The sequence below is a fragment of the Hylobates moloch genome, unplaced genomic scaffold (genome assembly GCF_009828535.3).
Source record: "Hylobates moloch isolate HMO894 unplaced genomic scaffold, HMol_V3 SCAFFOLD_17, whole genome shotgun sequence".
In the NCBI taxonomy this organism is placed as follows: domain Eukaryota; kingdom Metazoa; phylum Chordata; class Mammalia; order Primates; family Hylobatidae; genus Hylobates; species Hylobates moloch.
Genome location: NW_026652292.1, coordinates 76,246,911 through 76,259,837, shown reverse-complemented (window position 1 = coordinate 76,259,837; position 12,927 = coordinate 76,246,911). Strand labels below are relative to the sequence as shown.

General features: G+C 47.0%; 1 long non-coding RNA gene across 2 annotated transcripts in view; it reads right to left on the bottom strand.

Annotated features, from left to right (window-relative positions):
• Positions 1-10,039, bottom strand: part of LOC116457021 (uncharacterized) — a 55,561-nt gene extending 45,522 nt beyond the window's left edge. The window contains exons 1-2 of one of the 2 annotated variants that reach the window (XR_004244882.2): positions 9,923-10,039; positions 359-528 (exon numbers count right to left, since the gene is read on the bottom strand). This is a non-coding gene — a long non-coding RNA (uncharacterized LOC116457021). The remainder of the gene's footprint in view (positions 1-358; positions 529-9,922) is intronic. The other variant, XR_009210659.1, reaches the window with a different exon arrangement.
• Positions 10,040-12,927: the final 2,888 nt, after the last annotated feature.

The window sequence follows — 12,927 nt, the reverse complement described above, 5'->3', positions numbered from 1 at the left end:
AAAGGTTCACATGTTGCTGGTACTGCCCCTGTTCCCCTTTCTTTCTTCCTTGAACAGGAATGTCATGGTCAGAGCAGCAGTAGCCATCTTGCAACCAAGAGAAAACAGTGAAGAGAAAAACAGGCATGTCAGTCCTACTCCCTTGAACTGCTAAATCAACACCAGCGATCACCTGCCTTCGGGTTTCCTGTTGCATGAGAAAAATAAACTCACTTTTCCAAACAGAATTCCAACTGATACAAGCAGGAGTTCTGACGTAAGACAGAATGGGTTTGAATCTCGGCCTTTCTGGGGGTAAGAATCTTGCCTCTCTCTCCTTCAGTTTCTTCATCTGTAAAGTGCAGGCAATGATACCCACCATCAGGAATCTCATGAAGACCACATAGAAGACACATGTGAAAGTTCAGGACCCAGACTCCTTCCATCATGCTGTCCCACCAGCTTAGCATGTGGCTTCCAGACCCAAAGTCCTCTCAGGATACAAGAGAGCTGCTAGGGTTCCAGACATCACATCTGCATTCCAGACACCTGGAAGGAGGAAGGAAGGAATGGTCGATAGGGATGAGTCAGCTCCCTTAAGGAAACTTCCTAGAAGACCCTCTGACACTTCTGCTTTCATTCATTGGCCAGAACTTAGCCATATGACCACATCTGCCTTCAAGAGAACCAGGAAATAGCTGGGCGCGGTGGCTCACGCTTGTAATCCCAGCACTTTGGGAGGCCGAGGCGGGCGGATCACGAGGTCAAGAGATCGAGACCACGGTGAAACCCAGTCTCTACTAAAAATATAAAAAATTAGCCGGGGGTGGTGGTGGGCGCCTGTAGTCCCAGCTACTCGGAGAGGCTGAGGCAGGAGAATGGCGTGAACCCGGGAGGCGGAACTTGCAGTGAGCCGAGATTGCGCCACTGCACTCCAGCCTGGGCGACAGAGCGAGACTCCGTCTCAAAAAAAAAAAAAAAAAAGAGAACCAGGAAATAGACTCTTTATTTGGGCATATTATAGCCCTGAATTCATTAGGTTTTGTTACTAAGGAAAAGAAAAGAGATGTAGAGTGGGCAGCAGTCTCTGCCCCAGCTCTGTGCCTCTCCTCCGAGGCTGTTCTAGCACCCTAACTTCATCTGCCACTGGTTCCCATCCTGCAAGCTCCACTCCAGGCAGGCCTGTCCTGACTCCCCAGGCTGCCATGCGCTGAGTGGGCATCCTTTCCTTTTCCAGGCCCCAGGGTCCTCCTCTATAAAATGACTGGAGAGGCAATGTTGTGTCTAAGCCCCCACATCTGTCTGACAGCAGCAGTTCTCTGCTCTGTCTCTCTCACCCCCACTGTCATCTCTACCTCTGAGACACACGCACAGACCTTTCTCACCTGCTCAGTTCCCACCTCAGAACAGCCAACACTGAAATACACCCACAGCTCATCCCCTCCCTGCTTTCTCATTGCAGACCAGCCCCACAGGAGAAGCCGAGACCGCCAGCTAGATGCTCGTATTCCCAGCCTCCCTGACAACTAGGAGTGGCCCCTTGTCCTAGGTCTGTTAAGTGAGACATCAGTGATGTCTTTCAGGGCAGGGAAGCTTCTGGGACAGTTTTTCCTCACTGAGGAAGGAGAGGGGAGCGTTCCCTGTCACTCCCTTCCTGCTGTGCTATTGTTGGGTGAGGAGATGATGCTCAGAGCCAGGCTGACACCGTGTGACTGTGTGGGAAAGGTCAGAAGAATCTTAGAGAGGCCAACCAAGGGCCCTAAAGTGGTTCAGCATTCAGCAGTTTCCTTGTAAAGTTCTTAGATAAGTTAGGATCAGGGTCTCCTGAGTATGAGGATTAAATGATCCCGCTCAGTGTAATCTTCCCGACATCCGTGAAGTAGGTAACACTGTGACCCCACTTCACAGGTGGAGAAACTGAGGCTCAGTAAGTGCCCCACACAGCCCATGAATAGAAGTGAGACCCAAGTTTGCCAAACACCCAAGCTTAATAGTCATTGAACAATTCTGCGAAATGGAGATTTAAACACACAAATGCATGAAATGATAGGCCTGGCCCCCTGTCAATGTGCAGATTGTAGTTACTGTTGTTATTGACAGCACACGGCTTCCATGGCCAGGAGGAATGGCAGGTGGGAGGGTTGCATCCATTCTAAGCCTTCTGCGTTAGTCAGTTCTGATGCTATCACAAACTACCTGAGACTAGGGAATTTATAAAGAGCAAAATTGTATTTTTCAAAGCTCTGGAGGCTGGGAACCCCAAATCAAGGCACCAGCAGGTTCAGTTCTGGTGAGGGCTGCTCTGTTTCCAAGATGGTGCCTTCTTGCTGCATCCTCTGGAGGGGATAAATGCTGTGTCCTCACATGGTGGGAGGAAGAGAAGGGCAAAGGGACGTATGCAATGAAGCCTCTTTCTTAAGGTGATATGGTTTGGATCTGTGTCCCCACCCAAATCTAATGCCGAATTGTAACCCTCAATGCTGAAGGTGGGGCCTGCTGGGAAGTGATTGGATCATGTGGGCAGTTTCTAATAGCTTAACACCATCCCACTAGAGCTGTCTCATGATAGAGTTCTCAGATCTGGTTGTTTAACAGTGTGTGGCGCCTTCCCTGTCTCTCTCTTCCTCCTGCTCCAGCCATGTAATGTCCCTGCTTCCCCTTCACCTTCCACCATGTTTGAAACTTTCCTGAGGCCTCCCAGAAGCCATCATGCTTCCTGTACAGCCTATGGAACCATGAGCCAGTTCAACCTTTTTTCTTTGTAAATTATCCAGTCTCAGGTATTTCCTTATAGCAGTGGGAGAACGGACTAAAACATAAGGCATTAGTCCCATGCATGAGAGTGGAACCCTCAAGACCTAATCATCTCCTAAAGGCCTCACCTCTTAATACCATTACATTGGCCATTAAATTTCAACATACGAATCTGGGGGACACATTCAGACCATAGCGTCTTCTAAGGCTGGAGGACCATGTGGTTTTTATTAAAACTCACATTGCTTTGCATTTTTCCTTCCCTTCCCTACATCCTCTGCTATTATATCTACCCTGAAAAGTTCAGCCTGCTCCCCTTTTATTTTGTTGAGATGGAGTTTCGCTCTTCTTGCCCAGGCTGCAGTGCAATGGTGCAATCTCGGCTCACCACAACCTCCACCTCCCAGGTTCAAGCGATTCTCCTGCCTCAGCCTCCCGAGTAGCTAGGATTATAGGCATGTGCCACCATGCCTGGCTAATCTTGTATTTTTAGTAGAGATGAGGTTTCTACATGTTGGTCAGGCTGGTCTCGAACTCCCAACCTCAGGTGATCCACCCACCTTGGCCACCCAAAGTGCTGGGATTACAGGTGTGAGCCACCGCGGCTTGCCTACCCTGCTCCCCTACTAAGCTCATGCATGTCTCCCTGCCTTTGCCCATGCTTATTCCCTGTGCTGCCTGCAGTGCCCTTCCTGTTTGTTCTTTCTTTCTTTCTTTCTTTTTTAATATTAAAACTCCTATTCATCCTTCAATGCCTAGGTCAAATGGCACCCCTGTTCATAGCTTTCCTTCATGGTCCCTTCTACTCCTGATAAAGGAATCATTGCTCCTACCACTACCCTAGAGGGCCTGGAAAGGGCCTAAAATGTAAGCACTTACAGATCAAAATGTGGTTACTATCAACTCCTAATTATCCATAGGTTGAGAACTGCTTTTCTGATTATAGAAGTGACAGGCCATTGCAAACCTGGGACCAACCACCTCCCCAAGCAGGCTCACGAGTTAAGCCAAAGAGGAACCCAGACACCTTGTGAGTTGATCTGCTTGACAAGAACCAGGGACCCAGAGCCCCACCCTTCTTGCCTCCTCCTCATCAGTCCTGCAGCCCAAGGCTATGGATTGGCCTCCTCCTGTCAATAAAAGCTTACTGTTGCCTTGGAGCTGAGATTCCAGGGGCAGGATAAACTTAAAAACCAGTTACCATACCCAAACATACATGGTCATCTGCTTATGTCAAAGATAGCATTGCAGTGATCAGTCAATTCAATGTCTATGTGGGGAAAAAACAAAGCTGAATTCCATCTCACACCACACACAAAAATCAATTCCAGATAGCTTACAGATCCAAATATGAAATGAAAGGTAGGCTGGGCGTGGTGGCTCACGCCTATAATCCCAGCACTTCGGGAGGCCGAGGCGGGCAGATCACCTGAGGTCGGGAGTTCGAGACCAGCCTGAACAATATGGAGAAACCCCGTCTCTACTAAAAATACAAAATTAGCCGGGCATGATGGCGCATGCCTGTAATCTCAGCTACTCAGGAGGCTGAGGCAGGAGAATCTCTTGAACCTGGGAGGTGGAAGTTGCGGTGAGCCGAGAGCCATTGCACTGCAGCCTGGGCAACACGAGGGAAACTGTCTCAAAAATTAATTAATTAATTAATTAAATAAAATGAAAGGTAAACAATAATGTTTTAGAGGAAACATAGAATAACATCTTCATGATCTCACTCAGAGTAAGCTGAGATTTCTTTTTTGTTTGTTTGTTTTCTGAGATGGAGTCTCACTCCGTCGCCCAGGCTGGAGTGCAGTGGCACGATCTTGGCTCACTGCAACCTCCGCGTTCCAGGCTCAAGTGATTCTCCTGCCTCAGTCTCCTGAGTAGCTGGGACTACAGGCATGTGCCATCATGCCCAGCTAATTTTTTTGTATTTTTAGTAGAGACGGTAGTTTCACTGTCTTAGCCAGGATGGTCTCCACCTCCTGACCTCGTGATCCACCTGCCTCGACCTCCCGAAGTGCTGGGATTACAGGCGCGAGCCACTGCGCCCGGCCTGAGATTTCTTAAATAGGACAAGAAAGGGGGCTAACTACAAGATTAAAAACTAATAAAGTGGGATATATTAAAATTAAGCACTTTATCCAAAAACACCATTAAAAGAGTGTAGCAGCAGCCCACAGAACGGGAGAATATATTCACAATATATACACCTGGCAAAAGAGTAGTATCCAGAATATATAAAGAATGCCTATAAACCAATAAGCAAAAGAAACAATCTTATTTTTTAAATGGGCAAAAGACTTGAGCAGATACAAAAAAAGAGGGAATATTCAAATAGCAATAGGCATATGAAAGTACTCTTCATCAGGAAAATGCAATTCTTTATTCTAAGGGAGATGAGAGCCACTGGGCTTTGGCACGGGACAGACGTGTTGAAAAATGGACTAAATGTGGCTGTGTGAGTTTCCTGGAGCTGCTATAACAAATAACCACAATCTGCATGGCTTCAAACAACTGAAATTTACTTCCTCACTGTTCCAGAGTCCAGCAGTTTAAAATCAAGGTGATTGGCTGGGCACAGTGGCTCAGGCCTGTAATCCCAGCACTTTGGGAGGCTGATGCAGGCGGATCACTTGAGGTCAGGAGTTCAAGACCAGCCTGGCCAACATGATGAAATCCCATCTCTACCAAAAAATACAAAAATTAGCTGGGTATGGTGGCGAGCACCTGTAATTCCAAATACTCAGGATGCTGAGGCACAAGTATCGCTTGAACCTGGAAGGCGGAGGTTGCACTGAGCCGAGATCACACCCCTGCACTCCAGCCTGTGTGACAGAGCGAGACTCCATCTCAAAATAAATAAATAAATTAATTAAATAAATAAAATAAAATCAAAGTGATGGGCAGGCTCACTCCTCCAGGGGGCTCTGAGGGAGGATTTGCCCATCCTGTCTCCTGGCTTCTGGTGGTTCCCAGCCATTCCTGGTGTTCCTTGGCCTGTACACACATCACTCACCTCAGCATCCATCTTCTCATGGCTTCCCCTCTGTGGGTCTTCTCCTCTTGTCCTCTGAGAAGGACACTTCTCATTGGATTGAGGGCCCACCTAGGTCATCCAGGAAGTTCTTGTCTCAAGATCCTTAACTCAATTACATCTGCAAAGGCCCTTTTTCCACATAAGGTTACATTCCTAGGTTCGGGATAAATGGATCTTTTGGAGACCACCATTCCACTCCCCTCAGGGGGCCAGGGTGGACAAGGGAGGATCACTTAAGAGGTGCATGACAGTGGTGGCCTGGACTGGACAGGGGGAAGCAGAGTCATGGGCAGGTTTCAGAGGTACCAGGAGGTGGAATCCAAGCACTTCACCAGTGTCGACGTACACAGAATTGAGGAAGATGGAGATGTTAAGTGTGTCTGTCAGGCATTGGCTTAAGCAACTGGGTGGATCATGATTTTTAAAAAAATATTTATTTATCCAGTTCTATACCACAAAGCTTACCTGTCTCCCCAAACCCAATTGCCCCAGTTCCTTGGGTTACCCCCGGGGCAAACCCAACTTCTTCAAAGCCAGGTCTGGTTCTCTACAGAACTCCAGGAAACACGAGAAGTCCTTCATGTGATTGCTAAGTAATTGCTTTTCAACTATAAAAGTAATTAAGAAATGGCACCAATTTCCCTAAGTGTATAATATAATTAAATCCACTGGCTTGGAAAATCATTTGTGATAAACTGAAACAGCGAAAGATCAAGCCACGGGGAATTAGGGAAACGTCTGACTGAGGACAGAGAGCTCTCTGGGGCCTTTTCCTGGAGGGGCCTTGGTGGGTGTGGAATGTGGCTGGGAAAGGCAGGGAGAGTGGAGGATGGGAAAACCAGATCCCCAGCTGGCTGGGCCTGGACAGGGAAGAGGCGGTGGGAAGCCACCTGCCAGGGCTTGGGCTGTGGGAGACAGCTCAGGGCCCAGGCCAGGCGGGGTAGAAGTGTTGCCCGTGAGGGTCTTGACTGTAAGTTGCCCAGGTTCTTGGCATTTTGAACAAAGAATTGGACAAAAGCCCAGCAAAGCAAAGAAAGAATGAAGCAACAAAAGAACCAAAGCAGGGATTTATTGAAAACAAAAGTACCCTCCACAGTGTGGGAGGGGCCCAACCAGCGGCTCAAGAGCCCGGATACAGAATCTTCTCGGGTCCAAATACCCCCTACAGGTTTCCCATTGGCCCCCTCATGTAAATGAAGTGGTGGCCTGCAATCCTTGTGATTGGCTGCAGAAAACAACCAATCAGAAGCTGAAGTGAAGTTACAAAAGTCACACTCCTCTGCAAACACCTGATTGGCTGCAAAAAGCAACCAATCAAAGGCTAAGGTGAAGTTACAAAGTTCCACTTCTATGCAAAGGAAGACTCTGCCCTCAATCCGTCTGATTGGTTGCAGACAGCCAATTTCCCATCTGCCTGGTGGAAAAGGGATTTGCAAAAGGAGTAGCCTCTGGACCTTTTGTTACTTAGGTGTGGAAAGTTAGGATTTTCCTTTCTTTTTTTTTTTTTTTTTTTTTTTCTTTTGAGACAGAGTTTTGCTCTTGTCACCTAGGCTGGAGTGCAATGGCAGGCCCTCGGCTCACTGCAACCTCCGACTCCTGGGTTCAAGCTATTCGCCTGCCTCAGACTCCCCAGTAGCTGGGATTACAGGCACCCACCACCATGCCCAGCTAATTTTTGTATTTTTAGTAGAGACGGGGTTTCACCATGTTGGCCGGGCTGGTCTGGAACTCCTGACCTCAGGTGATCCACCCTCTTCGACCTTCCAAAGTGCTGGGATTACAGGCGTGAGCCACCGCGCCTGGCCCGGGTTTTTCTTTCAATTTAGTTCTAGGAAGTCGGCCTGAAACTACCTTAGGTTTCCTGCCTCCAGACCCTATTCTCCTGTCTCAGAAGCATTACCCCAGGAGGTCAAAGGTAGCTCAGACTCAGTCAAGAAGGCAGCTAAGGAAGCAGGATGGATGGTGGGGCACAAGGAATGAACAGAATTGGTTGAAATCAGGGTCAGGTTGGGCCACGAAATTCCTGACAGTTCAGGCAAGCCGTTCAAGACTAAGATTCGGCCAAAAGGTAGGGGTCAATAACCTCTTTTTATTTCTTTATTTAATTTTTTTTTTTTTTTTAGAGGTTGGGTCTCACTCTGTGGTACAGGCTGGAGTGTAGTGGTGTGATCATGGCTCACTGCAGCCTCAGACTCCTGGGCTCAAGCAATCCTCCCGCCTCAGCCTCCTGAGTAGCTAGGACTACAGACATGCGCCACCACACCTGGCTGGTTTTTAAAAAATTTTCCAGGTCTTGCTGTGTTGCTCTTTTTAAGTGGTTTAGCTGCTAACACAAAGTCCGTTGGCTTAAGGGAGCCAAGGGGTCAAACAGACAGATTTCCAATACACACTGAAACTAGCCCCCTTTTTCTGGCTGGGTGTGGCAGAGATAGAAGCTGAGTCAGGCACAGAGCGCTGTGTTCAAATCCCAATTCTCACCCTTGTTATCTTGAGCAAGCTGCCTAACCTCTCTGAGCCTGTTTCCTTTCCCATAAAATAGCAATCGTAATTCCTAACAAGCGCATTTTAAGAGCGAACGTACAGGGTGTGCTTTATAAACTGTAAAGGCCGATGCGTGCATCCCCTGGGATTTCTGAGGCCTTTCCTTCCTCACTCCCTAACTCCTCCATCCAGCTAGGACGTCCCCTCTCTCAGATCCTCATTTTCACCTCTCTTTCCACTGCTGCTCTCCCCTAGTCATAGGCTCCTGCTCTCTGAATCTCAGTTTCCTCAAATATAAAAAGAAGAAAATTAAAGTCCCTCCCTCATGGAGGACGATGAGGATTTAAATGCATGAATTAACACTGAGAATGAGGCTGGCACCGAGCTCTGTGGGCCCTCAGGAGTGCTTAGCTATTATTATTATTAGTATTGCTACTACTACTACTACCAGCTTAGAAAATAGCAAGCAAAAGAAGAAAGAAAAATCATCCTAAAAACTCCCCCCTAGCAGTAACTATTATTAACAATTGGAGAATCACCTTCTTGGCTTTTAAATAAAATGCATGGAGTGAATTTTCAGGAACTCATCATATTGTGCAAACTGTTTGGAGACCTATTTTTGTCATATAACAATATACCGTGAGCAGCTTGACATGTTATCACACTGTCTTGTGCATCATTGCTTCAGTGGCTTCCAAATCATCCACAGTATTAGCACACCACTGTTTAATGCAATAGTGATTCCATGGACCGTTGCCGAAGCTGGTCTCCAAACCTCCTTTCCAAGCAATTCCCACTCCCTAGGGCTCCAATTCTGGCCCAGGCTTCCTCCTCTCCAGTTCTGCCTACAGATCTCCATCAAGGCAAAATCCAGTACCAAACACATCACTCATCCACTCAAACACCTTCTATGGCTCCCCAGTGCTTAACAGTTGAAATTGTATCTTGACTGCCTGGCAGCCAAAGCTCTTTACAAAACATTGCTCTAACCCTGCTTAGCCCCTACATCTTCCTTGTTATACTCCACATGCCACCTCAAGGACACTTCTCACTCTTGCTGTTCCCAACACCTATAAGGAACTTCTTCCCCCATTCCTGTCTCAGTCCTACCCATCTTTCAAAGTCCAACCCAAGTTCATTCTCCTTCTCTCAGTTGACCCATTGTATCACTTGGGATCACATTCAACTGGCAAGAAACAAGACCCAGTATCACAGTGACGTTAACACAATACGAGTTCATTCACTCTTGCATAGAAGATGATCAGAAATAGAAGATCTAGGGGCAGGTATGGTAGCTCTGCAGCCTTCAGAGACCAAGTCTTTTTCTGGCTTTCCTCCCTTCCATTCCTGGGATGTACATTCATCCTTGTGGTCTGATATGGTTGCTAGAGCTCCAGACATCATATCCACATTCCTGCTAGAAGGTTTTTGAGGAAAATGGGATATATTCGCTCTCTTTCAGAAAGCTTCCCAGAAGTACTACACAAGACTTCTATGTACATCCCATTAGACAGAAAGTGTTCACTTGGTCACCTTGCTGCAAAAGAGGCTGGGGAACACAGTAACGTGCCCATTACTAAGAAAGAAGGGAGCGTGGACACGGGAGACATCCCAGCCCTCCATGATGAGATAGAAAAGCTCCTTTTTCCGAGCATAATGTTGAGCTCTTACCCCAGGCAGCAGCAGTGTGTGCTGGAAGACACAGGCTTTGGAGTCAGACAGACCTGGGGTAGATCCTGGCTCAGTTACTGGAATTCCAGCTAGATGATTTGGAAAAGTTGCTTAGACTCTCTGAATCTCTGCATCTAAAAAATAGAAAGGGCAGGGTGGGGGGAGCAGTTGTGAAAAGGTAATTGACTAGAATCTGTGTATAGAGAACCCAGGAGGGGGCCCAGTACAAGCCTGATGGTCATGAGTTGTCATCCCCATCAGCATTGTGTCATCTATATCCACGTATTCTATATTCTACAACACTGTGTGTTATTTAAATTCTTTCATTATAATAATCTTTTTATTTTATTTTATTTTAAAGACAAGATCTTGCTCTGTCACCCAGGCTGAATTGCAGTGATGTGATCATGATTCAGTGCAGCCTCAAACTTCTGGGCTCAAGTGGTCCTCAAGCCTTAGCCTCCTGAATAGCTGAGGGAAGTCCAGGCACCTGGCATGTACTCAGAGCTGTCAGTAATACTTGCTGCATTAAATGGAATCACATTGTCCTGACCCTTCTCCTGGGCTTGGCCTGACCCTGCCTTCGCCATTGGGGTGCTGTGCATGATGTGGTCTCAGCAGGTTTGGGATGGGGTCTGGAAACTTACATTTTTCATCTCTCCAGTATTGTAAATCTCTCTTTCAGAAGGCTTCCCAGGAGTACTAACTACACAAGACTTCTGTGTAGGCTGGGCACGGTGGCTCATGCCTATCATCCCAGCACTTTGGGAGGCCAAGGCAGGGGGATCACTTGGGGTCGGGAGTTTGAGACTAGCCTGGCCAACATGGTGAAACCGTCTTTACTAAAAATTCAAAATTAGCCAGGCATGGTGGGGCATGCCTGTAGTCCCAGGTACTCGGGAGGCTGAGGCATGAGAATTGCTTGAACCCAGGAGGTGGAAGTTACAGTGAGCTGAGATCGTGCCATTGCATTCCAGCCTACCAAAAAAAACCAAAAACCAAAAAACAACAACAAACAAACAAAAACTTCTGTATATCACTACTGTAGCCTCAACCTCCTGGGCTCAAGCGGATCCTCCCACTTCAGTCTCTCAAGTAGCTGGAACTACAGGCACACACCACCATGTCCAGCTAATTTTTTTATTTTATTTTTATTTATTTATTTATTTTTTTGCAGAGACAGGGTCTTGCCACGTTGCTCAGGCTGGTCTTGAACACTTAGGCTCAAGTTATCCACCTGTTTCGGCCTCCCAAAGTGCTGGGATTACAGGCATAAGCCACTGAGCCCAGCCCATTATCACTTTTTTTTTTTTTTTCTTGAGACAGTCTCACTGTGTTGCCCAGGCTCCAGTGCAGTGGCGCAATCTCTGCTGACTGCAATCTCTGTCTCTTGGATTGAGGAGATTCTCCAGCCTCAGCTTCCCAGAGTAGCTAGGATCACAGGCACACACCACTATGCCCAGCTAATTTTTCTACATTTAGTAGAGATAAGGTTTCACCATATTGGCCAGGTTGATCTTGAATTCCTGACCTCAAGTGATCCACCCGCCTCAAAGTGTTAGGATTACACAACCTCCCAAAGTGTTAGGATTACAGGCGTGAGCCACTGCGCCCAGCCTCATTATCACTTCTTTACAAGTGGAAGAAGCTGAGTTTCAAAGCTCCTTCTTCCTCTGACTGTATAAGCTCTTAACACAGTGCTGAGCACACAGCAAGTACTTGGTCAATGTTAGCCCTTATTCAATGGTTGTTGTATTTGCTCTACATACTGTTGCTAAGTAACAAATGAACCCTAAAATGCAGTGGCATTGCGCAGCCATTTTATTACATTCATGATTCTCTGGGTCAGGAATTTGGGCAGAGACAGTTTGACTTTGTTCCCCAACATCTAGCACACAGGAGACTCTATTTGTTGGGGGTGACTCAGAGGTGGGAGCCATTCTGAGGTGTCTTCATTTCCATGTCTGGCAATTTTTGCTGCCTTTCAGCTAGGACCTCAGCTGGGCTCTTGGTTAGAACACATGCTCTCTCCATGTGGGCTAGATTGGGCTTCCTGACAGCATGGCCGCTGGGTTCCAAGAGAGACCCAAGAGAGTAAGGTAGGTATGCATGGCATTTTATAATCTAATAAGATTTCTTGGAAGTTTCATAGTGTCACTTTTGCCATAGTCACAAGCCTGCCCAGGTTCAAAGGGAGGGAATATACAGGCACCCCCACCACTCAGTGGGAGGAGTGTCAAAGTCACATTATAAGAACATGTGGAATGGGAGATATCGTCACAGCCATCTTTAGAAAATATTATCTGTATAATAATAAGTGATAGTAGTTGTCATCATCATTGTCATGATCTGTGATCCCCCAGGCCACTACAACTCAGTTCTTTGGAGTCAGACAAATCTCAGATCTCTTACTTTTCAGCCATGTGATCGTGAATGAGACCCTTCTTGTCTCTTCCCCTAGGTTGTAAATTTAGAACATGGGAGTGAGACTTCTCTTCAGAACTATTATGAGTCTTAAAGAGAGAGAAAGTGTAGAAAGTTCCTAGGACCTGGTACAGGCTCACTACATGGGTTTTCTTCTCAGTCCTGCCTCCCAGGCCCGAATTAGAGCCAGTCCTGCCCACAGACATTTTTGCAGCTCTGTGAGGCTTTTGGTCAGGGTCAGGGACAATGGGTTTCAGACCAACAATGTGTGTCCGGGCCACCTTTAAAGGGCTGTCATGGGCTTTTTAAATTTCAGCTTTCTAGAGGACCGTCCTTTGAAGTTACCCGCAGTGGCCTGAATCTCTTTGGGAGTGCATTTCAACTTTCCCCTAAGAGTCCAGTGAGATATTTGGTTGGTGATAGGGCCGGAAAGATCCACAGGAGAGCCATGCAATATCTTTCTTCCCAAATTTCCCAGTCCTCGAAGGAAAGGCCATGTTTGGTTTGAAAACAGAGCTGCTTTATCACCAACCAGGGCCCTGGATGAAATCTTTCCCCCTAAAGCTGAATAAACAGCTCCA